The following is a 16,181-nucleotide window of genomic DNA, read 5'->3' on the forward strand; positions in this document are numbered from 1 at the left end:
CTCAAAGCCTAAACCACGCACGACATAAAAGAGGAATGTTTTGGATATTAAATGAATAGCTGTTGAAGTTTGAAACCAGAGCCCTATCCAAATTCTCATCTCTTTTATCATAGCATTTCCCCCACTAGTTTGTTTTTCTCCTTTCCTCAAATATTTAGTGCCTATTAAATGAAAGCATAGTGCCAACTGCAGTTTTTCTTGTGGTTTTGCTACTTATTTTGGTTTCCTAGTGAAGAGGGTTTGTTAAACCTGGCAGGTAACTTGAATGAGGTTGGCTGGGTGGTGTCTGTGGAAAACCTGAGGTGTGCCTGCTCTAAAGGGAACAGCTGCTATTCAGTTCCAGTTAATTGTTGGAAATGAGCAATTCCAACCCAGAGCTGTCAATTTTAAATATGTGAGATGAGACCAGAAATATGAATTTTCATATGGAAAGTTTTAAGTAGTAGTAAACAATATTTTTTAAAACACAGTGACGACTGAGAAATGTTCTGTCATCTGAATTTGGCCTCATAAAACAATTATCTCTGGTCTATTTACTAGGAACTGCCCCAGATAGTCTAAGTCCACCAGCTCATTTTTTCTCCAATGATATTTCAGCTGATATCACAGTTTCTTAGTGGGAACAGTGTAAACATTAAATAAAGATTTGTTTAATTAACATTATAAAGAAATTTCGTAAAGGCATTAATTGATTTAATGCATCACAAATATTTCATATTTAATGGTAAGAACTCCAGATGACATAACAACTGGTAGCAATATTAAATCTTGTAAATGCCCTGCTTTTACTAATCTACTACAAATCTTAAAATTTTGTTATATCCTATATGCAATCTAATTTAAAAATGTTTTACAAATAAAGCTCAGATTACTTAATTAAGACATTGTTATTTTTGTAGTTCACTATTCATTTACAAAGGCTTTTAAACATAAAAAAATGTTACAGAGTCTAACCTGGTGAATTAAAAAAATGCAAAATATATGCCTATACTTATATAAGAGGACTGTCTTACAAAAAAGATGGAAAATAAGCTATATTAAGGAATACTAAATAATACTGAATAAATTAAAATGAGCTTAATGTATCTTCTTAATAGGACAATGTGTTTTCCTCAAATACTCAAGGTGTATAAGACAGAGAGTTATTTAAATGATAACATGGTCGATGCATCACTAATAATATTTGACTTCATTATTGGTTGTTTACAATAATAAGTTTTAAAAACCATATTCACTTTTAAGGTATGATATATATTTTTAATTAAGATGGCATTTTTGTTGTTGCTCAGTTGCTCAGTAGTGTCTGACTTTGCAACCCCATGGACTGCAGCACATCAAATTTACCTATTCTTCACCATGTCCCAGAGTTGCACAAACTCATGCCCAGTGAGTCGCTGATGCCATCCAACCATCTCACCCGCTGTTGTCTCCTCTCCTGTCTTCAGTCTTTCCCAGCATCAGGGTCTTTCCCAGTGAATCAGCTCCTTGTATCAGGTGGCCAAAGCATTGGAGCTTCAGCTTCAGCATCAGTCCTTCCAATGAATACTCAGGACTGATTTCCTTCAGGATGGACTGGTTGGATCTCCTGGCAGTCCAAGGGACTCTCAAGAGTCTTCTCCAACACCACAGTTCAAAAGCATCAATTCTTTGGCACCTCAGCCTTCTTTATGATTCAACTCGCACATCCATATGTGACTACTAGAAAAACCATAGCTTTGACTAGATAGACATTTGTCAGTAAAGTAATGTCTCTGCTTTTTAATATGCTGTCTAGGTTTATCATAGTTTTTCTTCCAAAGAGCAAGCAGCTTTTAATTTCATGGCTGTAGTCACCAGCTGCAGTGATTTTGGAGCCCAAGAAAATAAGATTGTCACAGTCTCCACTGTTTTCCCCATTTATTTGCCACAAAATGATGGGACCAGATGGCATGATCTTTATTTTTTAAATGTTGAGTTTTAAGTCAGCACTTTTACTCTCCTCTTTCACTTTCATCAAGAGACTTTTTAGTTCCTCTTCACTTTCACCATAAGGGTGGTGTCATCTGCATATCTGAGGTTATGGATATTTCTCCTGGCAATCTTGACTCCAGCTTGTGCTTCCTCCAGCCCAGCGTTTCTCATGACGTGCTCTGCATATAAGTTAAATAAGCAGGGTGACACTACACAGCCTTGATGCCCTCCTTTCCCAATTTGGAACCAGTCTGTTGTTCCAAGTCTGGTTCTAACTGTTGCTTCTTGGCCCGCATACAGGTTTCTCACGAGGAAGGTAAGGTGCTCTGGTATTCCCATCTATTTAAGAATTTTCCACAGTTTGGAGTGATTCACACAGCTGAAAGCTTTAGCATAGTCAGTATAGCAGAGGTAGATGTTTTTCTGGAATTCTCTTGCTTTTCGATGATCCAACAGATGTTGGCAATTTGATCTCTGGTTCCTCTGCCTTGTCTAAATCCAGCTTGTACATCTGGAAGTTCTTGGTTCACACACCTTGCTAGCATACGATACGTGTACAGTTGTGAAATGAGATGGCATTTAGTGTTAGTTGCTCAGTTGTGCCTAACTGTTTGCAACCCCATGGACTGCAGCCCACCAGGCTCCTCTGTCCATGGGATTTTTCAGGCAAGGATACTGGAGTGGGCTGCCATTTCCTTCTCCAGGGGATCTTCCCAACCCAGGGATTGAACCCAGGTCTCCTGCACTGCAGGCAGATTCTTTACCAACTGAGCTACAAGGGAAGCCCTTGTAGATGGCACTTAACTCCCTAGTAAATGTTCACCATATATTACCTCCATGGGTTTTCATGATTCTGTGAGGTGGGGATTACTATTATCCCCTAAGTACTTATGCAACTGCAATTCTTTGTGTAACTTGTCTAAAGGCTCACAGTTAGTTAGAGGAGAACTTGGATTCAGATTCCGAATATCTGAATCTACAAGCATTACACATTTGAGGGTAGGGGATGAAACATATCCATTTAAATGCACAGACCACAATTATAGAACCAGATGTGTTTTGAAAAAATGTTCAGTTCAGTTCAGTTGCTCAGTCGAGTCCGACTTTTTGCAACCCCATGAATCGCAGCATGCCAGGCCTCCCTGTCCATCACCAACTCCCGGAGCTTACTCAAACTCATGCCCAATGAGTCCGTGATGCCATCCAGCCATCTCATCTTCTGTCGTCCTCTTCTCCTCCTGCCCCCAATCTTTCCCAGTATCAGGGTCTTTTCCAATGAGTCAACTCTTCGCATGAAGTGGCCAAAGTACTGGAGTTTCAGCTTCAGCATCAGTCCTTCCAATGAACACCCAGGACTGATCTCCTTCAGGATGGACTGGCTGGATCTCCTTGCAATCCAAGGGACTCTCAAGAGTCTTCTCCAACACCACAGTTCAAAAGGATCAATTTTTCGGCGCTCAGCTTTCTTCAATAGTCCAACTCTCACATCCATACATGACCACTGGAAAAACCAGAGCCTTGACCAGATGGACCTTTGTTGGCAAAGTAATGTCTATGCTTTTTAATATGCTGTCGAGGTTGGTCATAACTTTCCTTCCAAGAGGTAAGCATCTTTTTATTTCATGGCTGCAGTCACCATCTGCAGTGATTTTGGAGCCCCAAAAAATAAAGTCTGACACTGTTTCCACTGTCTCCCCATCTATTTCCCGTGAGGTGATGGGACCAGATGCCATGATCTTAGTTTTCTGAATGTTGAGCTTTAAGCCATCTTTTTCACTCTCCTCTTTCACTTTCATCAAGAGGCTTTTTAGTTCCTCTTCACTTTCTACCATAAGGGTGGTGTCATCTGCATATCTGAGGTTATTGATATTTCTCCTGGCAATCTTAATTCCAGCTTGTGCTTCTTCCAGCCCAGCATTTCTCATGACGTGCTCTGCATATAAGTTAAATAAGCAGGGTGACAATATACAGCCTTGACGTACTCCTTTTCCTATTTGGAACCAGTCTGTTGTTCCATGTCCAGTTCTAACTGTTGCTTCCTGACCTGCATACAGGTTTCTCAAGAGGCAGGTCAGGTGGTCTGGTATTCCCATTTCCTTCAGAATATTCCACAGTTTATTGTGATCCACACAGTTGAAGGCTTTGGCGTAGTCAATAAAGCAGAAATAGATGTTTTTCTGGAACTCTCTTGCTTTTTCAATGATCCAGCGGATATTGGCAACTTGATCTCTGGTTCCTCTGCCTTTTCTAAAACCAGCTTGACATTTCCCCTAAAATCAGGAACAAGACAAGGGTGCCCACTCTCTCCACTACTATTCAACATAGTTTTTTGGAAGTGTTGGCCACAGCAATCAGAGCAGAAAAAGAAATAAAGGCAATCCAGATAGGAAAAGAAGTGAAACTCTCACTGTTTGCAAATGACATGATCCTCTACATAGAAAACCCTAAAGACTCTACCAGAAAATTACTAGAGCTAATCAATGAATATAGTAAATTTGCAGGATATAAAATTAACACACAGAAATCCCTTTCATTCCTATACACTAACAATGAGAAAACAGAAAGAGAAATTAAGGAAACAATACCATTCACCATTGCAACAAAAAGACTAAAATACTTAGGAGCATATCTACCTAAAGAAACAAAAGACCTATACACAGGAAACTATAAAACACTGATGAAAGAAATCAAAGAGGACACAAACAGATGGAGAAACATATCATATTCATGGATTGGAAGAATCAATATTGTGAAAATGAATATACTACCCAACACAATCTATAGATTCAATGCAATCCCTATCAAGCTACCAACGGTATTTTTCACAGAACTAGAACAAACAATTTCACAATTTGTATGGAAATACAAAAAACCTCAAATAGCCAAAGTAATCTTGAGAAAGCAGAATGGAACTGGAAGAATCAACCTGCCTGACTTCAGGATCTACTACAAAGCCAGTCATCAAGACAGTATGGTACTGGCACAAAGACAGAAATATAGATCAATGGAAGAGAAAGCCTAGAGATAAATCCACATACCTATGGACACCTTATCTTCAACAAGGGAAGAAAGAATATACAATGGAAAAAAGACAACCTTTTTAACAAGTGGTGCTGGGAAAACTGGTCAACCACTTGTAAAAGAATGAAACTAGAACACTTTCTAACACCATACACAAAAATAAACTCAAAATGGATCAAAGATCTAAATGTAAGACCAGAAACTATAAAACTCCTAGAGGAGAACATAGGCAAAACACTCTCCGACATAAATCACAGCAGGAGCCTCTGTGACCCACCTCCCAGAATATTGGAAATAAAAGCAAAAATAAACAAATGGGACCTAATTAAACTTAAAAGCTTTTGCACAACAAAGGAAACTGTAAGCAAGGTGAAAAGACAGCCCTCAGAATGGGAGAACATAATATCAACTGAAGCAACAGACAAGGGATTAATCTCAAAAATATACAAGCAACTCCTGCAGCTCAATTCCAGAAAAATAAATGACCCAATCAAAAAATGGGCCAAAGATCTAAACAGATATTTCTGCAAAGAAGACATACAGATGGCTAACCAACACATGAAAAGATGGTCAACATCACTCATTATTAGAGAAATGCAAATCAAAACCTCAATGAGGTACCATTACATGCCAGTCACAATGGATGCTATCCAAAAGTCTACAAGCAATAAATGCTGGATAGGGTGTGGAGAAAAGGGAACCTTCTTACACTGTTGTTGGGAATGCAAACTAGTACAGCCACTATGGAGAACAGTGTGGAGATTCCTTCAAAAACTGGAAATAGAACTGCCATATGACCCAGCAATCCCACTCCTGGGCATACACACCAAGGAAACCAGATCTGAAAGAGACACGTGTACCCCAGTGTTCATTGCAGCACTGTTTATAATAGCCAGGACATGGAAGCAACCTAGATGCCCATCAGCCGACTAATGGATAAGGAAGCTGTGGTACATACACACCATGGAATATTACTCAGCCATTAAAAAGAATTCATTTGAATCAGTTCTAATGAGATGGATGAAACTGGAGCCCAGTACACAGAGTGAAGTAAGCCAGAAAGATAAAGACCAATACAGTATACTAATGCATATATATGGAATTTTAAAAAAGCTGGTAACAATAACCCTATATGCAAAACAGAAAAAGAGACACAGATGTACAGAACAGACTTCTAGACTCTGTGGGAGAAGGCGATGGTGAGATGTTCAGAGAGAATAGCATCGAAACAAGTATACTATCAAGGGTGAAACAGATCACCAGCCCAGGTTGGATGCATGAGACGGGTGCTCAGGGCTGGTGCACTGGGAAGACCCAGAAGGATGGGATGGAGAGGAAGGCGGGAGGGGGGATTGGCATGGGGATCACATGTAAATCCATGGCTGATTCATGTCAATGTATGGCAAAAACCACTACAATACTGTAAAGTAATTAGCCTCCAACGAAGAAAAATAAATGAAAAAAAAAAAAAAAGTAAAACCATTAAAAAATAAAATAAATAAATTAATAAATAAAAATAAAATGAAAAATAAAACCAGCTTGAACATCTGGAAGTTCTCGGTTCACTTACTGCTGAAGCCTGGATTGGAGAATTTTGAGCATTACTTTACTAGGCATGTGAAATGAGTGCAATTGTGCGGTAGTTAGAGAATTCTTTGGGATTGCCTTTCTTAGGGACTGGAATGAAAACGGATCTTTTCCAGTCCTGTACTTCTAGTCAAATCACAGTTCTTCTAAGTAACTGTTGCTCTAATTTCTATCATCATAGATCAGTTTGTCTGTTTTTGTATTCTTTTATATCTGTCTTCTTTAGTTTCTCAGTTGTTATATTTATGATTTATTGCTGATTACTTTCCAACCAGTGAATATATCTCAAATTGTTTTTTCACTTGTCTATCAAGCAAAGTTTGTGGTGTTTTCAGTTCTGAGTTACAAATAAAGCTGTAACAAACATTCTTGTAAAATCTTTTTGTGGACATATGATTTTATATTTCTGGGTAAATATCTAGAAGAAAGTGAAAGTGAAGGCCCTCAGTCTGGTCCGACTCTTCAAAACCCCATGGACTCCTCCATCCATGGGATTTTCCAGACAAGAGTACTGGAGTGGGTTGCCATTTCCTTCTCCAAATATCTGGAAAGAAATTAATAAATCATAGGATGTGTCTACATTTAACACTATAAGAAACTCCCAAACTGCTTTCCAAAGTAGTTGCACCATCTTGTATTCCCACCGGCAGTAAGAGTGTTGTAATTTGCTCCACATTCTCACCACTATCAGATACTGACATCTTTTCAATTTAGTCATCTTACTGAATGAGTAATGCTATAACAATGTGGTTATTTTTAATTTTTTACTGGAGTTTAGTTGCTTTACAATGTTATGTTAGTTTCTAATGTACAGCAAAGCAAATCAGCTATATGAATACATATATCCCCCTTTTTTTTGGATTTCTCTCCCAGTTAACACAGTGCATTTAATCTGAATTTCCCTCCTGAACTATTATATTAGCCCAGTTTCATGTAATCATTGGACTTTGTTATATTTTCATGGTGAACTCCCTGTAGAGCACAGTCTCATGCCCATTTTTTAAAGTTTTTTTTTCTTTTTATTCTTGATATTTAGTTCTTTATAAATTCTGAATACAAATCCTTTTTCAGATTCATGTATGTGACTTGCCATTAAAATTTATAATACTGTTTATAAGTTAATAGAAAATATTTATTGATTAAGGCTCATGTATCATTTTTTGTTCTGTTAGGTTGTGCTTTTGGGGTCATTTCTAGACATCATTGTCTATTCAAAGTTCATAGATTCTCCTATGTTTAATGAAATTTTTGTAGCAGGCTATAAAAGCTTCTAATTTTATATTTATAATTCATTGCAAAGTATTTTTATGTAGCATAAGCAGGAATTAGTTGTTAAGCATTATTTGTTAATATATTTAGCTAGTTGTTTCAATGTCATTTGTCAAAGACATCCTTTCTCCATTAAATTGTCTTGTCACATTTATGGAAAAATCAATTGACCACACATGTGTAGATACTTCTGTTTTCTACAATAGTTTGTTTACTATTTATCTGTGATTACATTAATATCAGGAGACCTGGGTTCAATCCCTGGGTCAGGAATATCCCCTGGAGAAGAAAGTGGCAACCCACTCCAGTATTCTTGCCTGGAAAAATCCCATGGATGGAGGAGCTTGGTCCATTGGGTCCATAACTCCATGTGGTCACAAAGAGTTGGATACAACTAAGCGACTTCACTTTCACCTTCATATTAATATTAACTGATTCTGGAAACAGATTCTTTGAAATAAACTGAGAAATCAGGTAGAATGTGTCTTCCAACTTTGGTCTTTTTCAAGAATAATTTTTCTTTCTACACTGTTTTCTATTACCATATTAAAAATAACTTTTCTATTTCTACCAAAATTCCCATTGTGATTTTCACAAGAATTGTACTGAAGAGATAGGTCAGTTTGTTGAAATTGACCACTTAACTAAATTAAGCCTTCAAACTTATTAATATGGTATCTCTCTCCCATTATTTTAGATCTTCTTTAGTTTCTGCAATATTTTGTTGATTTCAGCATATCTTCTTTAATAAATTCTAAATATTTCATATTTGGTAATGCTATAATGGGGGCTTCCCAGGTGGCACTAGTGGTAAAGAACCTGCCTGCCAAGCAGGAGACTTAAGAGACATCTGTTCGATCCCTGCATCTGGAAGATCGCCTGGAGAAGCTCATGGCAACCCAGTCTAGTATTCTTGCCTAGAGATTCCCATGGGCAGAAGAGCCTAGTAGGCTACGGTCCACAGGGTTGCTATGACTGAAGCAACTTAGTATGCAAGCAGTGCTACAATAAATAGATTTTTCTCTAGTTGTTGTTCAGTCACGGAGTCATGTCTGACTCTGCAACCCCCATGGACTGCAGCACACTAGGCTTGTCTGTCCTTGACTATCTCCCAAAGTTTGCTCAAATTCATGTCCATTGAATCGATGATGCTATCCAACCATCTTATCCTCTGTCATTCCACTTCTCCTCCTGCCCTCAAACTTTCACAGCATCAGGGTCTTTTCTAGTGAGTTAGCTCTTTGCATCAGGTGACCAAATATTGGAGTTTCAGCATCAGTTCTTCCAACGAATATTCAAGGTTGGTTTCCTTTAGGATTGACTGGTTTGATATCCATGCTGTCGAAGGGATTCTCCAGAGTCTTCTCCAGCACCACAATTTGAAAGCATCAATTTTTTAGTGCTCAGCCTTCTTGATGGTCCAACACTCACATATGTACATGACTACTGAAAATAACCATAGCTTTGACCATATGGGCCTTTGTCAGTAGAGTGATGTCTCTGCTTTTGAATATGCTGTCTAGGTTTGTCATAGCTTTTCATTCAAAGAGCAAGTGTCTTTTAATTTCTTGGCTACAGTCACAATCTGCAATGATTTTGGAGTCAAAGAAAATAAAAGTTGGCACCGTTTCCACTTTTCCCCTATCTGCCATGAAGTGATGGGACTGGATGCCATGATCTTAGCTTTTAGGATTTGGGTAGATAGAAACAATTAATTCTTGTATATTAACCTGTATCCTATGACTAATATTGTTTCATAGTAATAGTAATTTGTAGATTCCATGGGACTTTTTTTGTAAAAAATTATATCTGTGAAAGGGATAGTTTTACTTCTCTTTTTCCCAGTATGTATGCCTTCTGTTTCTTTTCCTAACTATTAACCAGATAAGACATCTAATACCACGCTAAACAGCCATAGTTAGAATAAGCACTTATTCTGTTCCCAGTCTTAAGGGAAAGCACTCAATAATTTACTATTTATTTTGATGTCACTTGTAGGATTTTTAACATCCTTACTGGAATAAGAAATGTCCCTTCTAATCCTAGGATATTGTGAATTTTATCATCAATTGGATTGAATCTTGTGCTTTTTTTGTATCTATGTGATAACTTTTCTTTTTAAATAGAACTTAGTTAAACTATCTGGCTCTTATATTTTACTTGTCAAGAGACTTTTAAAAAATATTTCATTATATATATATATTCAGATTTGTTATTTCTTGTTTCAGTAATTCAAGTTTTTCAAATATTCATCAATTTCATCTTACATGCAAAATTGACTGGCATAATAGTTACATAATATTACTCTCTATCTTTTCTTTCTATTCTTTTAAAGACTATAGGATCTGCACTTAAATTTTTTGTTTTTGAAATTGGTAATTTGTCCTTTCTCTTATTTTTGTCCTAGATCTGTCTTTTTAGAGGATTGCTAATTTTATTATCCTTATCAAGGAATCAACTTTTGACTTTATCAGTGTTCTTTACTGTTTTCTGTTTTCAATATCATGAATTCTATTATTATTACTTTTTTTTGTTTTAAATTTGTTCTTCTAACTTCTGAAGGTCAAGAGATCATTTTTAATCATTTTATCTTTTCTCATAGAAAAAGTTATAAATATCCCTTTAACTGTTTTTTTTTTTTTTTTTTTACAAATTTTTACTAATTTTGATGTGTCATATATTGTTGCTATTCAGATAAAATAATCTAATATCCCTTGAGACTATTTTTTTGAGCTACTGTTAGGTAAAGTGTTTGATTTAAAACACTTTGACAGTTTGTGGCCAGAGAATATACTCTGCAATATCTTCAGTTTTGAAATTCATTGTCTTACAGTGTGGTACAAGATATTATGCATCTTTGCAAATATTTTACTTACACTCAAAAAGAAAGTATATGCTGTTGTTGTTTGGGATAATGTTCTATTCATGTCACTTAGATCAAATTGGTGGATAACATTTTTTTTAGCTTTATTGATTTTTTTCTATTTGCTCTGTCAATTGCTAAAAATGGAATTAGACTGATGACTATGAATGCCAATTTATCTTTTTCTTCTTGTAATTATTAAATTTTTTGCTTTATTTCTTAAAAAGCAACATTATTAAATGAAACACATTGGTTTTTTAATCACTGTGGGCTGTCTCTCTTGATGTCTGATAATATTCCTTGCCTTGAAATCACCTTTATGACATGAGTATAGCCACACTAACTTTCACACACTTAAGGTTTGCACTGCATATGTTTATTCAATCTTCTGTTTTTTACCTATATTTGGCACTAGTGGTAATGAATCCACCTGCCAATGTAGCCGACTCAAGAGACTCGGGTTTAATCTTTGCATCCGGAAGATCCCCTGGAGGAGAAAAGGGCAACCCACTCCAGTATTCTTGCCTGGGAAATCCCATGGACTGACGGGCTACAGTTCATGGGGTCGCAAAGAGTCAGTCACTGAGTGACTGAGCATACATACGTTATTTTACATTTAAAATGTGTGTCTTCTAGAGATCAAACAGTTGTATGTTTTAAAAATCCTGCCTCATAATCTCAGCCTTTGATTGGTGTATTTAGTCTGTATATTTACATCGCTCTTTATTTTTTACTTGGTCCATCTACTTTTCCATTTCTATTCTTTGCCTGCTGTCTTTTTCATTAAAAAAAAAAAAGTTTTCCATTTTATTTTCTCTACAGGTTTTTTTCTATAGATTTTTAACTATACACGTTTGAAGTACTTTTTAGTGGATTGCTCTCGTGATAACAACGCGCATCTTCTAAGTTAGCAGTCTATTTGGAGTTAATGTGCATTACTTCACATAAGTAATAACAACCTTGGAATAGTGTAAATCCATTAAGTCCAATTGTACACATCCTTTGTGCTAGTTCTGTCATGTTAACATCATGATGCAACTGCGTGACACAATGTTACAATTTTGCTTTAAACAGTTCTGTTTTAACAAAGAGTGACATTGAGTCAGTGTTTCTAGTGTTTATTTTTTGTTTCTTCTTTTGCACATCTGAATTTACTTTTTGTGTAATTTCCCTTCAGATTAAAGAATCTCCTTTAGCGTATCTTGAAGCACAGTTCGCTAGTGGTGAGTCACTGTAGTTTCATTTATCTCAAAATATTTTGATTTAAATTTTGAGACTTCAACAAGTGTGACATTCTCTTATGACATCTTTTACTTTATGCTTGAAAGATATTGTCATAGTCTCCTCTGACCTTTACTGATACTAATGAAAAGTCAGCTGCCGTTCATATTGCTTTTTTTTTTCTTTCTCTATGTAAAGATATAATGTGTCTTTAAAATTTTTTATGGATGCTTTCAAGATTCATTTATTCCCTTAATCATTCTCTCACTCTTTTTCTCTCTTGTAGATTGTCTGTGATATAACTACAAGTGGTTTTCTTTATAATTGATTCAGCTTGAAGTTTCTCAAATCTGTAGGTTGACAATTTTCACCACATTTGGGAATTCTTCAGCCAGGATTTTCTTTGCTGTCTTACTTTCTCTCTGCTGTCTTCTTATGACATTGATTTCACACATGTTAGAACACTCCATTTTTTCCTACAGGTGATTATGGCTCTGTCATTCTACATTACTATCATTTATTTTCTCTGTTCATTTAATTGGATAATTTCTCTCATCTACCTTCTAGGTTACTGACCATTTTTTTTGGTCATCCCAAATCTGATGTTAAGTCTATCTATTTTTTTAAGTTACTTTACCTAACCATAGAATTATTTTAGCATTTGCTGTTTCTATGCTAAAATTTTCATTTGTTTTCTTATTACTATGTTCTTTTTCCTTTAATTCCCTGTATATATGTATAACCAATATTAAAGTCTTTGAGCATAACAAACAAATTTCAAGTTTCCTTTAGCTCTTAATCTTAATCTTGGCTCCCTCTATTCTTCATGTAGGTAGCAACTATAATTTGTGCATAATTCAGGAGGTTATGGATTTTGCATATATTTGACTCCTCTCATATATATATGTATATGTTTACATATGCTATAGGGTATAGTAATAGACTCCTCTCATATATATATGTATATGTTTACATATACTATAAGGGTATAGTAATACTCAGGTTTAATTATAAGAAAAATTGATAAGTCTACAATTACTCAACATAGATTCAGTTGTATCAATTATATTTATTTTACCAATAATAATGTTAAATATTAATGATGTTAACTTTATAAGAAACACAATGTTCTATATTAGAATTTATTTGTTGCCATAAACATTATGTAATATAAACTATTAAATTCATCTAAAGTCATATCTACAAATTTATGACAGCAATGACATACTCTTAATGGTTTTATATTGTTTGTTTAGAACAAAAACAGTTTGGTTATATATGTATGAATCAGATAGCAAAACAAACACCCAAATCATACAAGTAAAAGAAGTTTCCTTCTATTCCTATTTTTCTGAGATTTTTAACCATGAATGGGTGTTGATTATTTTCAAATATTTTTTAAAACGTTTGTTGATAGGATCATATACTTTAGTTCATTAACCTGTTAATATGGTGATTATATTATTGGATTTTTGATGCTGAATAAGACTTACATCCCAGGAACAAGCTCTGCTTGGATTTGGTGTATAATTCTTTTATATATTGCTGAATTATATTTAATATTCTGCTAGAAATATTTGCATCCATATTCCTGAGGGTTATTGGTCTGTAGTTTCCTTTTTTTTTGCACTGTCTGAAAAATAAAACTTTCATAAAAATGAATTTTGGGAGTTTTCTCACTTCTGTTGTTTGGAATAGCTTGTGCAGAACAATGTTAACTCCTCTTTAAGCATCTTATGGATTCTTTCAGAGTAAAACTATCTAGGAGTAGAGAGATTTCTACTTTAGTAAGTTTGAAATTATAAATTCAATCTTCTTTACAGTTACAAGGTTATTCAAATTATCCAATATTGGGTAGTCAGTCATTTTTGTTTTTGAGAAATTAATTCTTCTATGTTGTCAAATTTATGTGTACATAGTTGATTATAGCATCCTCTTAATATTTTTTGATATCTGGAGGTTCTTCAGTGAAATCCCTGTTTAATGTCTGATATTGGTAATCTGTTTCTTTTTTTTTTTTGCTTTACTAATTTTAACTGAAATTTTGTTACTCATATGATCTTTTAAAGAAAGGGCTCTTTGTGTTATTGATTTTCTCAATTGTTTTTGTTTTCCATTTCATTAATTTCTTCTCTTATCTTTCTTATTTTCATCCTTCTGTTTAATTTGATAACCTGTTTTCTAAGTACTTAAGCTGGCAGCTTAGATTACTGATTTGAAATGTTCTGCTTTTAAATATATTAACTTGCTATAGATTTCTCTCCCAGAACTGCTTTAACTGTATCACATAAATACTGATATGTTCCATTTCATTTCTATATAGTTCACACACTTAAGATTTTTTTCTTTGAAGATTCCTCCTTGATCTACTGAGTGTTTATAAACCTGATGCCCTTTTTGACATGTGGATAAACAAAACTTCCAAGTTTTTGAAGCCTTTCATATAAACTTTCTGTTCTTCACTTTTAGGTTGATTTCTTTGTTGTTGAAAAGCACTTGCTTATTAATTTCAACTCTTTTACACTTTTGAGATTTGTCTTATAGCACCAGATACAGTCTATTTTGGTACATGTTCCTTTGGCACTTGAAAACATCGTGCAACCTGATGTTGTTGAATGAAGTTCTCCGTGGTTGTTAACTAGATTCCATTAGTTGATGATGCTGTTGAGTGAACCTATATTCTTGATGATTTCCTGTCTAGTTGTTCCATTAATTTTAAGAAAAGTGGTGGTGAAATCTTCAATATAACTGTGTATTTGCCTACTGGCCCTATATGTCTTTTAATTTCTATCAGTTTTTATTTAATTTATTTTGCAGCTCTGTGATTTGGCAATGCAAATTTAGGTTGCTGTTTTCTTGGTAGTATGAGCTTTTTATTATTAAATATTGCCTCCTTTATGTAATTTTCTTTACTTTGAAGTGTATTTCATCTGATATTAACACATTCACTTGGGCCAATGTATTTTTAAATGTATCCCATTTTATAGGTTTTTTAGTGGTTGCTCTGGGATTCATATTATATTTATACAACTTATCTCAGTCTACTAGTGCTGTCATTTTTCCAGTTTGAAAGGTGTAGAAACCTTACCTCCATTTATATGCCTTTAATTTTCTCTGTTCATAATATACTTGCCTTCAGTTCAGTTCAGATCACTCAGTCGTGTCTGACACTTTGCAACCCCATGGACTGCAGCATGCCAGGCTTCCCTGCCTATCACCAACTCTTGGAGTTTACTCAAACTCATGCCCATTGAGTTGGTGATGCCATCCAACCATCTCATCCTCTGTTGTCCCCATCTCCTCCTGCCTTTAATCTTTCCCAGCATCAGGGTCTTTTCCCATGAGTCAGTTCTTCACATCAGGTGGCCAAAGTATTGGAGTTTCAGCTTCAGCATCAGTCCTACCAATGAATATTCAGGACTGATTTCCTTTAGGATGGACTGGTAGGATCTCCTTGCCATCCAAGGGTCTCTAAAGAATCTTCTCCAACATCACAGTTCAAAAGCATCAATACTTCAGTGCTCAGTTTTCTTTATAGTCCAACTCTCCATACATGACTACTGGAAAAACCAAAGTTTTGACTAGACAGATCTTTGTTGGCAAAGTAATGTCTCTGCTTTTTAATATGCTATCTAGGTTGGTCATAACTTTCCTCCCAAAGAGGAAAGTTTTCATTTCATGGCTGCAGTCACCATCTGCAGTGATTTTGGAGCCCCCCAAAATAGTCTGTCACTGTTTCCATTATTTCCCCATCTATTTTCCATGAAGTGATGGGACCAGATGCCATGATTGTAGTTTTCTGAATGTTGAGTTTTAAGCCAACTTTTGAACTCTCCTCTTTCACTTTCATCAAGAGGCTCTTTAGTTCTTCTTCGCTTTCTGCCACTAAGTGTGGTGTCATCTGCATATCTGAGGTTATTGATATTTCTCCCGGCCATCTTCATTCCAGCTTGTGCTTCATCCAGCCCAGCATTTCTCATGATGTACTCTGCATATAAGTTAAATACGCAGGGTGACAATATACAGCCTTGACATACTCCTTTCCTGATTTGGAACCAGTCTGTTTTTCCATGTCTAGTTCTAACTGTTGCTTCTTGACCTACATACAGATTTCTCAGGAGGCAGGTAAGGTGGTCTGGTATTCCCATCTCTTGTAGAATTTTCCCCAGTTTGTTGTGATCCACACAGTCAAAGACTTTGGCATAGTCAATAAAGCAGAAGTAGATGTTTTTCTGGAAATATCTCACTTTTTCCATGATCCAACAGATTC

At 35.5% G+C, this 16,181-nt stretch overlaps 1 protein-coding gene across 2 annotated transcripts in view; it reads right to left on the reverse strand.

Moving 5' to 3' along the window:
* The window catches only part of GULP1 (GULP PTB domain containing engulfment adaptor 1), a 310,878-nt gene that overhangs the window by 34,787 nt on the left and 259,910 nt on the right, over positions 1-16,181 (reverse strand). The gene's annotated exons all lie outside the window — the stretch shown is intronic.

This window comes from Dama dama, chromosome 33, assembly GCF_033118175.1.
Source record: "Dama dama isolate Ldn47 chromosome 33, ASM3311817v1, whole genome shotgun sequence".
In the NCBI taxonomy this organism is placed as follows: domain Eukaryota; kingdom Metazoa; phylum Chordata; class Mammalia; order Artiodactyla; family Cervidae; genus Dama; species Dama dama.